We start from the raw sequence: 12,635 nt of genomic DNA on the forward strand, positions 1-12,635 counted from the left end.
AGCAAAATTACAATCCTCAACCCCTTGCTCATCTGAGACAATGCAGGCACACCTTCCTCAGCCTGGGAGCACCTGAAAGTCCACGGGCATCTCATTCACATCTCTAACTCTATCCCCACTGCCAGTCATATCCAAGAAAGCTCCCAGACTTCTTTGGGGATCACTGAGAGGCCTGAAGCTGCTTCGTGCTATATAGAGGAGTTCCTCCACCAAATTTGTGCAGGGCCAGGTCCACCTTCTGTTTGCACAGCAGGGAGAGCGCTCACTGGTGATAGGAGAGACCAGTGCTCAGTGGTGGCTTTCCTTCAGCTACCAGGAAGCTTCCTAAGTGCCAGGCTCAGGGCTATTCTGGAGCAAAACCAGCCTGACCTCCTGCCTGTAGAAGGGGTCAAAATTTGAATGGTGATACCATTAAATCTGAATTAAGACAAAGAGAAGTTGTTGTGAGTGTGACAGCCTAGCCTAGTAGTCAGAGCCCTTGGTGGACAGAAAGGAACTCCTGGAGTATATTTAATGGCTGTTTGATTATTTTAAATGTTTATTCAAGCAGAAGCTTTAAACCATGCCTTCCCTCTCCTTGCTGAGTGCCCCAGCTCACAGACCTAGGAATACGCCTGGGTCTTCACACACCTTTTCCATCTGATCTAGCAGACTTCTTTTTTGTACAATTCAAAGCATGAGAGCATAAAAGGGAAGGTATGGGCTGTGCTATCCTCTGCTTGAGGGAGTCCACAGTCTCCTGCTGAGGGCTCTCAGGTGCCAACTTTGATTTTCTACAGGCAGAGGAAGGGCTTCACACCAGGCGCCATAGAGGCTCAGTCCCCAGTCATGCCAGAAACTGTCAGAAACTCCTAGCTTGAACTAGATGAAAAGGAGTGTTTGATGGGCAAAGAAAATCACAGTACATTTCCACAGCCTCTTCTGGTGGATGCCCCTGGCAGGTCCCTGCTCTGTGCTCTGGCTGCTCAGAGTCGCCTTCTGGCAGATCATAGACTTATTAAGGTTGGAAAAGACCTTTAAGATCATCAAGTCCAACCGTCAACCCAAGACCACCGTGCCCACTAAACCATGTCCCTAAGGGCCACATCTACAGGTCTTTTAAATACCTCCAGGGATGGTGACTCAACCACTTCTCTTGGCAGCCTGATCCAATGCTTGACCACTCTTTCAGTAAAGAAATTTTTCCTAGTATCCAATATAAACCTCCCCTGGCACAACTTGAAGCCCTCAGGATGAACCGCTCCACAATCTTCTCCGGTACCGAGGTTCAGGCTGACCGGCCTGTAGTTCCCCGGATCCTCCTTCTGGCCCTTCTTGTAGATGGGCGTCACACCGGCGAGCCTCCAGTCGTCCGGGACCTCCCCTGTTAACCAGGACTGCTGGTAAATGATGGAGAGTGGCTTGGCAAGCTCCTCCGCCAGCTCCCTCAGTACCCTCGGGTGGATCCCATCCGGCCCCATAGACTTGTGAACGTCCAGGTGGCGTAGCAGGTCGTTAACTGCTTCCTCTTGGATTATGGGGGGTTTATTCTGCTCTCCGTCCCTGTCTTCCAGCTCAGGGGGCTGAGTACCCTGGGGATAACTGGTCTGACTACTAAAGACTGAAGCAAAGAAGGCATTAAGTACCTCAGCCTTTTCCTCATCCTTGGTGGCAATGTTCTCCCCCGCATCCAATAAAGGACGGAGATTCTCCTTGGCTCTCTTTTTGTCGTTAATACATTTGTAAAAACATTTTTTGTTATCTCTTATGACAGTGGCCAGATTGAGTTCTAGCTGTGGCATGTACCCTTCCCGTTGGTCGTGCAGGAGGCTCAGGGACCTGCCCAACCTAAGATACAATTACAAACTATAGCTGTGGCATATAACTGCTCAAGACTACATTACACCACTCAAAGAAACAGAATTCCAGCCAGCACCGAAATACTTTCCAGCCTCGGAAAGTCAGTCTCTGCTTTCCAAACTGGCCAGTATCCTGACATCTGTGGGAAGCCTGCATAAACACCGCGACCTGGTATTTCTGAAGCGGCCACGAATCTAAATCAGCTGAAGGAAATAGTGGGCGTGCCTTTGAAGCTGGGCATAAAAACATATTTTGTAAGGGCTAATCCTCACGTTGTCCTGCACTTCATTCCCTATTCCTTTTCTGCATTTCAGCCAGAACCCAAGTCTGTATGTCTTTTCAAAAAAACCACAAATAATTTTCCCTCTTGAATTTGTTTGCCATTGTAGTGACACTATTTTACAGTGCACCAAGAATTTCCTCAGTTTTTTTAATACTATAACAATACCTCGGTTTTAATTACTTGAACAAAAGGGTTTCAAGCCCATCAGAGTGCCTTTCAAGGCCTGTGAAGATATTAACTGATTCCATAACCAATTACCTACATTTTCCTTTACTTATTGCAAATGTGACCTTTTGTTAGAATTTGATTGCAAGTTTCCTGCTGTGAGTATATAACTATCTGTGTGTCTGAGAACGGCTACCCTCCACTCATGTGATGACTGCTGTTAATTTTAATACACTTTGATGGCTGGAGAACAAATAAGTGTCTGTGACACAGAGCAGAGACATTTGAAGGTGGATAAACTACCACTTTAATGAGTAGAAATCAGCAAGTAAAGGGGCCTTCCAGTGACAAACCAGAAGACCTTCAACCTAAGCAAAGCAAAGTATTTTTCAGTCTGGAGGGGATTAAAAAAAAAATCCTACTTTCCATATAGAGGTAGAATAACAAAACACCCCATAAAAATTATAGAAATTATAGAAAAGAGGAATACGTAAATAAATGCTCTCAAGAGATAATCTATTTCTCTTATAAATGAAACTATGTGGGAGAAAATATTTCAGAGAAACTACTGCAGTTGTATGTTTTTATTACCTGTTGATAGTAATTCTCTGAGATACAAAAAAAAATGGTTTGTAGACCTGTTTTCTCCATATTGGCACTGTATTATTGTTGTTTGTTTGTTGGGTTTTGGGGTTTTTTTTGCCTTGACTCCAAAGACAATCCTCAGGCTAGAATCCTACCTCTGAAGAAAAATATACTCACAGATTTGTTGGAGTCCAGAGGACAGCAAGAATAAAAATTAGGAAGCTGAAAAGATTCTCTTGCAAGACAAGATTTTAAAAAGTTACTTACTCTGACTAAGTAATGATCAAGGTGAAACATATTAATTCTTTATAAATATTTAAATAGTATGAATCCTTAAGAGTGAGAGGAATTAATTAACAATAGGTAAAGGAGTACTGGGATATTAGAAAGGTTGTAAATCATCTAAAAATATGTAGACTGGATTATTTATTGTACAGAAAAAAAATACAAATTCTTCAAAGAAAATGAAGAAAAACTATGGCCTGCTTATGTAAAATTATATTGGACTACAGTTTGGCTCTTGAAGCTGCATTCTTTTCTTTACTGTTATTTCCACTAAAAATGCACAATTGCGCAGAGAGGTTCCATTGTGCAAAACCAGGAGACAAACAGAAAAGCCTTGCACCCAAGCTCTTTTTTTCTTCCTGTTCTAGTTTTCCTTCACAGTTTGTGGCTGTATTCTGAAACCTAAGTACTAACTTGCTATCACTAGTGGAAGAGTTTGCAGAGCACAGCAACATCTCTGATTACATGTAAAAATGGAGGAGCAAGCAGAGAAGATTCTCTAAATATATTCTTTCCTACTCAGTCACTATTGAATGGTTCCCCAAACTGATGAAATGATCAATTATCAGCCTACAGAATTCTCTTTCCTTATGTTCCCAATCACTGATTAGAGAGTCTCATTTATTTTCACAAAAAATCAGTTTTTCTCTTGTTGCCCCCAGAAAGAAATCCCATCTTCGCACTGACTCCAGTATCTACCACTTGCCTGGACCCTTACTCCCTTACTAAACACTCTGTACAATACTAAGAAAAGTTTCTGATTTGTATGAGAACTTAGGGCCCTCTACAGAATTTTAGTTTCACAGCCTATAGCTGACTTGTTTTCTGTTATTACTGTTAATTAAATAAGCAGAGGAGGGGCATTGCCTTTGGTTAAGATGCAAAATACTTCCCATTATAAAAGTCTTTTTCAGTAATAATAATTTCTGCCAATCTCTTAACATTTCAGTCTGAAATTGCCCATGCAGAGTCAGATCATTTTATCCTAGTTGCTGAAAGAGAGAATTTCAGCAAAGATAACACAGCTGATTCCAAGAGTCAGATGAGCAAAATTACCTTGCTGCTTATTTCAGCTCCTCCATTCAGTGATGGTGTCAGAGGACACCCTGCTGTAGTTGACATTCTTCTCAGAAGGCAGGAAAAACCTCTTGGTCTTGCCCCCATCATCACTAGTTCATCCTTGCTAAGGTAAATTTTAATGGTCACTTGATGGTCACTACCATGAAGTGGTCCCACAGTTTACTGGAACTTGCACTGTTGGCACATGCCATCCACAGTGTCATCCAAAACTCAGGGTGCTGCTCTTCTTTTTTTTTTTTTGTTTCTATCTAGGTTACTGGGAGAAGGTTGTCTTTGTCTCATTACCTGAGTAGCTCCACGGCTGGTAGGTGGCTGGCCTCCACCAAAATTGCCCTTCTACTCTTCTAATGTCAAAAACCTGCCATGGTGCAGCTACCAGCTCGCACTAACCTCTTTTATTCTACTGACCCCAGGAGTGGCCAGCAGTCATCCATAATCCACCACTAGTATCTTGCCAACTAGTCAATGGGCTTTCTAAGTCCTTTGCCTTGCGCATAGGTTCTTCACTAGCAGTAAAGTTCTGTATCAGAAAATGTTTTTTCAAGACCTTAATAAATACTCTCTTTCCTTTGGTGCACCAGACTGGAGCCCTCTAAATACCAGGTGCACATGCAGCTTTTTGGAAAAGAAAGCCAGGGCTACAATGGCGAGAGCATGAGGGCAGGCAAGGCTTAAGCTGTCAGAGCTATACTGATCGTAGGACAGCACTTGAGTGTAAGCTCATTGCCAGCTGGTATCCAGACTTGGCCTTCTTCTACAGTGCAACGAGCTGACACGCTACATAGCATTTTGGAATACAAATTGACACACAAGGGTTGAAAATGATCCTGAGGAGGATGAGCAAGGTTTGTGCTCAGCAATAGCCTCAGGCTGGAACCAGGTCATCAGCCAACAGACACAGTCAAAAGAGATCTGGCATAGAAGTCCAAAGCCTTGGGTGGCATTTCCAAGAGGAATGTCTGGTAACAAGTAGTTCCACACAGCTTCTTAAAAAATCAATGTTCATACTGAAAAGAAACTTCGCAAAATAGAGCACTTCGTAGAACATTGTTCACAAAAGATTCAGTCAGTCTTGCCTTTTTGTATCAGTGTGATCTGTGATTTTTTTTTCTGGTTCTCAGTAAGTATTACTAAAGCAAGCAGGAGGGAGGAAGTGCTTATACTATAATGGATTTTTTAAAATAAAATGTAATTCATAGCCAGATGTATGTCACTCAGGGTCATGAATCCTAGACTGGGAAATGCAGTGAAATTGCAAATCTTACCAAATCTGCTTATATTAAGGGCAAAGAGCATTTCAAATATAAGACAATCAAGATGAATTAGAAATCAGAACGATACAAGATGCAAAGCTGCATGTCTTTGAGAACTGAAACTGCTTGCTATTGGCACATGTTGTATTTACACAACATCTTGCAGATTGTCCCCGATCTGTATCTTTCCCTATTATCATCTTCCTTGTCTTGTTCTTGTCTTCTCATTTTCCAATGGGAAGTTATTTATATATTTCAGTCTTTTTTGATCTCTTAGAACTGAATTTGCCATAATTTTTTTTTACTACATCATAACCTTCTAAAATTTATTATAAAAATATTGATAAAACCAGTAAGGAAAATATGTACTTTTCTTAGCAAAGAAAATTATGTATTTCCAATACACTCCTATTAAATGCAGTCAGTCTTTACAAACCACATCGTAAAAGTTGTACTGTAGACTGAAAAGTTTCTTTATGAGCGATAAAAAGGAAAGCATGATGCTTTGTACCAGTGAAAAAGTGTTACTGAACCAGCTACGTGATGGCAAGGGTTTTCAAATTGATTTATTTTTTGCTCCTTCCTCTGCAACAACAGAACAATTTTAACCACTATGTAGATTGAGATAGATTGTCACATTAGTAGCCACTGGTCTTGCTGGCGAAGCAGAATGACAAGAGGAATTGAACTGCTTTCAGAGGCTAGAGGTATTGTTACGTGCAAGATGGACAGGATGGGTGGGATTCAGTTGCCTAAACATTGTCACCTCATGCTATCTGAGATGCTCCGGGGCAGCCACAACATCTGCATGGGGCTGGCAGGTCTGAGGTAGGACTTTAGAGAGATCCACTCCCTCGCAAAACAGCAAGTGGAGGCCAGGCAGGCTTAAAATGTCAGAGCCAATACCAAAAGTGATACTTGACACTCCTGTTTAGGCAATTGACTCTTCCCCTCCTCCTTGAGTATTCATTAGCTTGACCTCCTTGGAGTGCTTGGGGATGTAGCTTGCCTTTCACTCCATTCCTACCAGAAAATGGAATTTCTCCAGAGATTTCATTGAAATTGAACCTTGCACCCCAAGATTTTGATTCCCCAGTTATTCAGCTGGGAAAGGATTGAAAAGTTTTTCTGTCTGTTTCCTTTCTTCTTCTTTAGGAGTTCACAGAAATTATGGGACCACTAGCTGGGTCCTCACACCTCACTTCCGGCCACCATGGTGGAACACAAGGGAACATCTCCTGGAGGTGTTAAGGTTTGCTAAAAATTTTCAATCTCTTTTCGAATTAAATGCCTAAGACACATGACCTTTCACAAAATAAATAAAAGCTACTGAAATCTTTGCTGTCTTATAACATTGTTCAGTGGTGAGTGCTCTCAGTTAGGAGGTGAAAGATCTGCTCTGAGATATCTATTAATCTGGAAGCAAGGAGCTCAATCCAATTCTCTTACCGGCCAGGAGACCGCCTGCAGCAGAAAACCACTGAAGAATTGCAGGTGCAGCCTTCCCAGGCTTGACAGAGCTGTTCCATCTCATGTTAATAATTAAATATTCATTGGAGCATGGACCAGAACCTGACTCTCCCACTTCCCAGGTGATAGCCCTAATTACATGCCTATGTCATCAATCTCTGTCTCTGCTGTAATGAATTGTCATTATTTGTATATACTGGAAGAGTTTTAACAGGAGACAGCTCCCCTTCCTCTTCCCCTCCCCTCTGAATATCTGACAGCCAAGAGGTTGCAGCACTCCTTCTGGCACAGATGAAGAGCTGGGTTCAAGTCTTTCCTCTGAATACACAGAGTAATGAATCTGAGAAGAGGTGCATGGAGAATAGCCATAGTCACTGCAAGGTAGCCCTTGAGGACTCTTCCTTTGGCTAAGCTGAGGGAGACTGAATTTGGTAGGAATTCGACTGAGGTCATTATGAAGAAGGATCCTGACCAGGTTGGCTGTGGGTATGCATTTGTGCATGCCCATTAGCCACTGAACTAGGGCTTTAACAATCTTGCTAGTGCCTTAAGACCAGAGTTATGCACCAGAAGGAACACATGGATGCTTAAGTCTCTTCACACATCTAGCCATTGTTATCTACAGGATTACCTGAGGAGGTATACATTGCTTCAAATAGTTTTCTAATGAAAGACAGTATCAATAATCAATATACTGGCTCTATGCTCCTCTCCTTCAGGTGTCATTACACAGCCCTTGCCACTGACTTGAACAACATAAAGATTTCACATTAAGACTCACACAAAAGATCCTTCAGACTCTATAATCACATATTGCTTCTCCAGGGCATTTTCTACAATGCAATACCATATTTTCATACCCATTACTCACATTCTCTGTAATATTTTCAGCACTAACACTGTTGAAATTACTTGTGCAGGCTTTAAATAGGCTGTTTTTACTACACTAAGTAGGTGTTTCCCCAGAGTTTTCCATAGCTAGATGCTTCCTGAAATGCAGCACAAGAGAATTCGTTTATCACAAGTTAAAAGTCTGTTAATGCTTACCTTTTATTTAGGAAAATAAATGACATTAGAACTGATACACTTAGCACTATTTATAATAGACTCACTAGTTCTGTGCACCTCTGTGTGTGCAGAATTACTAACTCTACAGTGTAAAAAAGCTTTTTCTATTACACTCTGGTCAAGAGAGAGGACGGATTTTTTTTTATATGACATCTTTACACATTAACCTCTTTAATATTGTAGCCTCTTTCCTTAGTGTCTGAGTGCTTTGCCAAGTCAAGCTGCAGGAGGGGCCAATGCAGTCCCCACCTGACTGGGAGAGGCGAGGGACAGAAGATGAGCTTTACCTCTTGCACACCTGATCACATACTGGGGCACGATCCTTCTTGCCCCACCATACACTAGCCGGGACAAGGCTCCCACTCGCCAGCTGCTGCATGGAGTCACAGACTCCCTTCAGCGATCTGCATCTGCCTCCTGTGATCAAGATGCCAAGGAGAAACTGCAATGCTGTGCTGTGGATACCCAGGCTCCCAGTGCCGCCACAAGGAGCTGGAGATGGGGACTACTTTCTGCAAATCTGCACCTGCAAATATTGATTGAATTCTATTACAGATAACATGCCCATAGCCAATCCATGCCCATACCATCTCTCTTTCATTCTTCCCTGTTGCATCTATCACGTTTGTTTTAAAAGTAATTACTATGTAAGGCAGCAGTAATTAAAACATTGCTTTATAAAATCAATTCAAAACCAATTTTGAAAATGGTCCCATGTAAATCTTTTGCACTCCAATTGTGCTTTTGCTAACGGCAGTTACAACAGTGTCACCCCAGTGAGTTATTTGGAATTACTCTTAATTTCACCCTAACAGAAGTGACAGGAGAATCAGGCTTTCTGAATCAAGCTTTAACACGCTCAGAGGGAAAAAAACATTGAAGACAAAACTGGTTTTGTTAGTGCCAGCATTCAAACACCATGCCCTCATCCCAGCATGGTCTTTGTGAAGCCGGAGAGAGATGTGCAGCAGGACAGTGTATATTGATTCACAAGCTCTTATAGGACCAAGGAGAAAGTTTCGCCTGCAGTTGGGTACGAGGGAGGGAATGGGACACTGTTAGAGCTTGGATCATAGCATTTCTACAGCAGGAAAGATGGGAAAAGCAGTGAGAACATCTATTAGGACTCAAGAGTGCTTTCTGAAATACAGCTATAAGCACTATTGATATAATCCCCTTTCATCTGTACGGGAGAAAGACAAACTTCACCTCTGCTTATCATTGCTTTAATAATTAAGAAACTAAAAGCCTAGCTGTGATCTCCCATTTATAAGTAAGAAAACAAGATAAAAAATATGAAGAAAAAGGGAAGGGAATAATGTTGGCTGAGCAGTTGACTTGGCTAGTGTGCAGAACATACTAGTACATGTGCCTTATCACATTAATATTATTGTGGTGGCTTGCCATGCCATCTAGCAGGGACTCGGGGAACTACCAGTTCTGGGGAAGAGGTGAAAAGGCAACACAAAAGCAAGACAAAGAAAAAAGCTCTGGAATATATATTTACCAAGAGTAAATATAAGCATTTGCATTTTTCAGATAAAACAATTTTTGAATGAAGAGTAGCTTCTACAAAAAATATCTTTTACCTTTAATTCTGTAATACAGACTGAGCACTTTCACAAGTTTACTATAGATTGTGTATGAAAATATTTTTCTTCTACTTTTAAATGTCTCATGTTTGCTCATTTTTTCTAATATTAACAAAGTAAATCTGCAGCTGACTTTCCATACATTATGCAGCGTTACTATTTCACCTCCATTGTGTTCATTTTCTTAATCCCTTCTCTGAATTTTTTTCTGATGTTTCTTTGAGTTGAACTCCTTGTACTTCTAGACCAATACTGGGACTGCACTCATAGTGGTTTGTGAACATCACCAATGACCAGATAAACCACACACCAACATCTGTCTAATGTAGTTGCACTTTACTCCTTAGTGGCATGCAAAAATGGCTTGTTAGACTTTTCGTTTTTTAAAGGGGTAATATGCCATTTTTTAAGTTAAAGTAATTTCCCATCCAAGAAATTACTAATGCCCACCAGATGTACCAAATCAAAACAGTACATTAAGGCAAACTTCATCACTTCAGTTTCCTACTGGAAGACTGTATTTTATATTGCATGAACAAAATCATATTCCTGTTCTCTTTTTAAGCATTTTCAGAAGCAGGGAAGTTGAATGACAAACATTTTATTTGTTCTTAATATAAAGCTACAGCCATTCTATCACACAGGCAAAGCCTTTCCCAACCTGTACATATGTTTGCAGCAAGCAACTCTTAAAAGGACACGAGAATGCTCCTACTGCTACCCCTCTACCTCTCACTGGGAGGCCAAGCCTCTGGCATTTTATAGACATTGATAACCTTGATGTTTCTCCTTCATTTTCCCTCCCTCTTCTTCAGTTTCTACTGTATCTATCTTCCCTCTCTAGCATGAATGCCTTACACTACACGCCTTTATCCCATACACCTTTTCCGCTCACTTTTGCAGTTTTCTTTTGCTTTCTCTCTTGCAACACATGGCAGATCCTACCAAAATGTGGTTATGACCTCTCTTGCAAACAGAAGCACTTTGGCTGCATTCTCCGCATTGCACCTATCAGGATCACCACCACCACCACAGATAGTTCAGAGAAAAAATTTGGACAAGCCAAGATCTGCTGTTGACTCCACCACTGTGCTGCCTCCAGTCCCCTCATCCAGCAGAATGGGCTGATGGGGAAAACAAGGACACAAGCTCTGGCTAAAAGGCCCAGCAATGACTCCAGCCTCACCCAGCCCTGCTGTTGGCTATGAACCTATTTCTTCTTGGTTCCCCTGTGAACACAGGGGCATCAGTCCCTAGACTGTGCATCACGTGTGTCATGTTGCTGCCTGGCAGAGCCCGTATCTGCAGCCACATCTCTTGGCATACCATCTAGAAATGCCAGGGTCTCTACCCATCCTGACCCTGCATCTGCGGCCTCCTTTTTGGCAGTTCATCCCATTTGAAAACGTACATATGGGAATTAGAGTTAGGACCCTTGGCCGTTGGCAACGCTCTCCAAGAGACAGAGAAATATGGTTTTCTCCCGGGCACTGAAGGACCCTGCTAGACATGAGGGAGAAGGGGAATCCGGTTGTTGGGTCATCTTTGTCCCTTTCAGCATAGGGGAAATCTTTAAATCCTACTACCCATCTGCCCCAGGATACTCATCTCCCAGCCCAACCCTCCCATTGGGCTGTACCACTCTCTGCTGCCGGCTCTCCTGCCATTACAAGTTACAGACAATCTACTGGTTGGAACATGGTATCAGAGGGTCTGAGTCTTCACTGATAATACCAGGACTCCCTCTACCCACTGCATTATTCCAGTGATTTTCTTCTAAATCCTAGGGCATATCTGGAGGAACTGGGTTTGGTCTAAGGGGAAGGCCAGACTCGCAAAGGACTTGCACGCCTTTCTTTGACGATGCAATCTAACAAGTCAGTGTAGGCACTGGCTCATGTTTCCTGGCAAGGCACCCCTGAACAGCACCTGTTGCCTCCTTGGATGATTAGAGGCACTGCCGGGAGGACTTCACCAGTATTCACCTCTTTTTTGTTTGATTTGGACTTTTTAGCCTTGTTCCCATCCCTCCTTTTTCAGTTATCTTCCATAACAACCAGTTGATTGTCATCTCCTGTAGCCCTGTATCATGTTCTCTCTCAGTCATCTTTCTCCCAAGCCAAAGAGTCACAGTCTGTTTAGATTTGCTTCATGCAGAACTTCTGTACCTCTGACAGTGTTGCTGTGACATGCCTTGATACAGGGTTCTGCAGATGCTATAAGTTTTACACAGGTTCAAAAATGGATTGAACAAAGTGAGAAAAAAAATCTGTCTAGTGCTTCTAATTACAAAGATATGACACCAGGAAATCCCTGAGTTATGTGAGTGAAGCATCACTACACACCTAGCATCTTTCTTGGGCATCCATCGTTCCCAGCTGTCAGAGACAGGTTACTAGGTCTTTGGTCTGTCCCATCAAGGCAGTTCCTACATTTTTATGTCTTACTCTCTACTTTCTCTACTTTTATTACATCTTTTCAGAGGGGAATGGGGAGTAACAATAATTGCTGGCAGCACTCCAGAGACAAGTGCATTATATTTTATATGGGGTCATAATGATTTTTCAGTTTTCTTTTCTTTTCCTTCATTAATCATTTTTAGATTTACCTACTTAGCATCACTAAGCACATAATCAAATTTTTAACAAAATTATCCACAATTTCAATGTTCTTCCTTGCATAGATTCCTCACTTGTCTGCACTATTTTACATTTACCAATACTGAATTCCTAAACCATTTTACAATTCAGTTAATCTGTATCTTGAAATTCTTATGCGACTCTTGTTACTGTCCTCAATAATTTTGTATCATAATTTTTTCACAATAATTTTTGTCTTTTTTTCCAGATGATGCATGCATACGCTGAATGCTATTACAGATTTCTGATGTATCCTGTCACAAAAACTGACCTTTTATTAACATAACTTTTCCCTTGTTTCCTGGACAGTTATTAGTATACAAGAGGACAACACAACAAATTCTTTAGTCCAGAGACCTGTAGTGATGGAACCACT

Source organism: Calonectris borealis, chromosome 2, assembly GCF_964195595.1.
Source record: "Calonectris borealis chromosome 2, bCalBor7.hap1.2, whole genome shotgun sequence".
NCBI classification, from domain to species: Eukaryota; Metazoa; Chordata; class Aves; order Procellariiformes; family Procellariidae; genus Calonectris; species Calonectris borealis.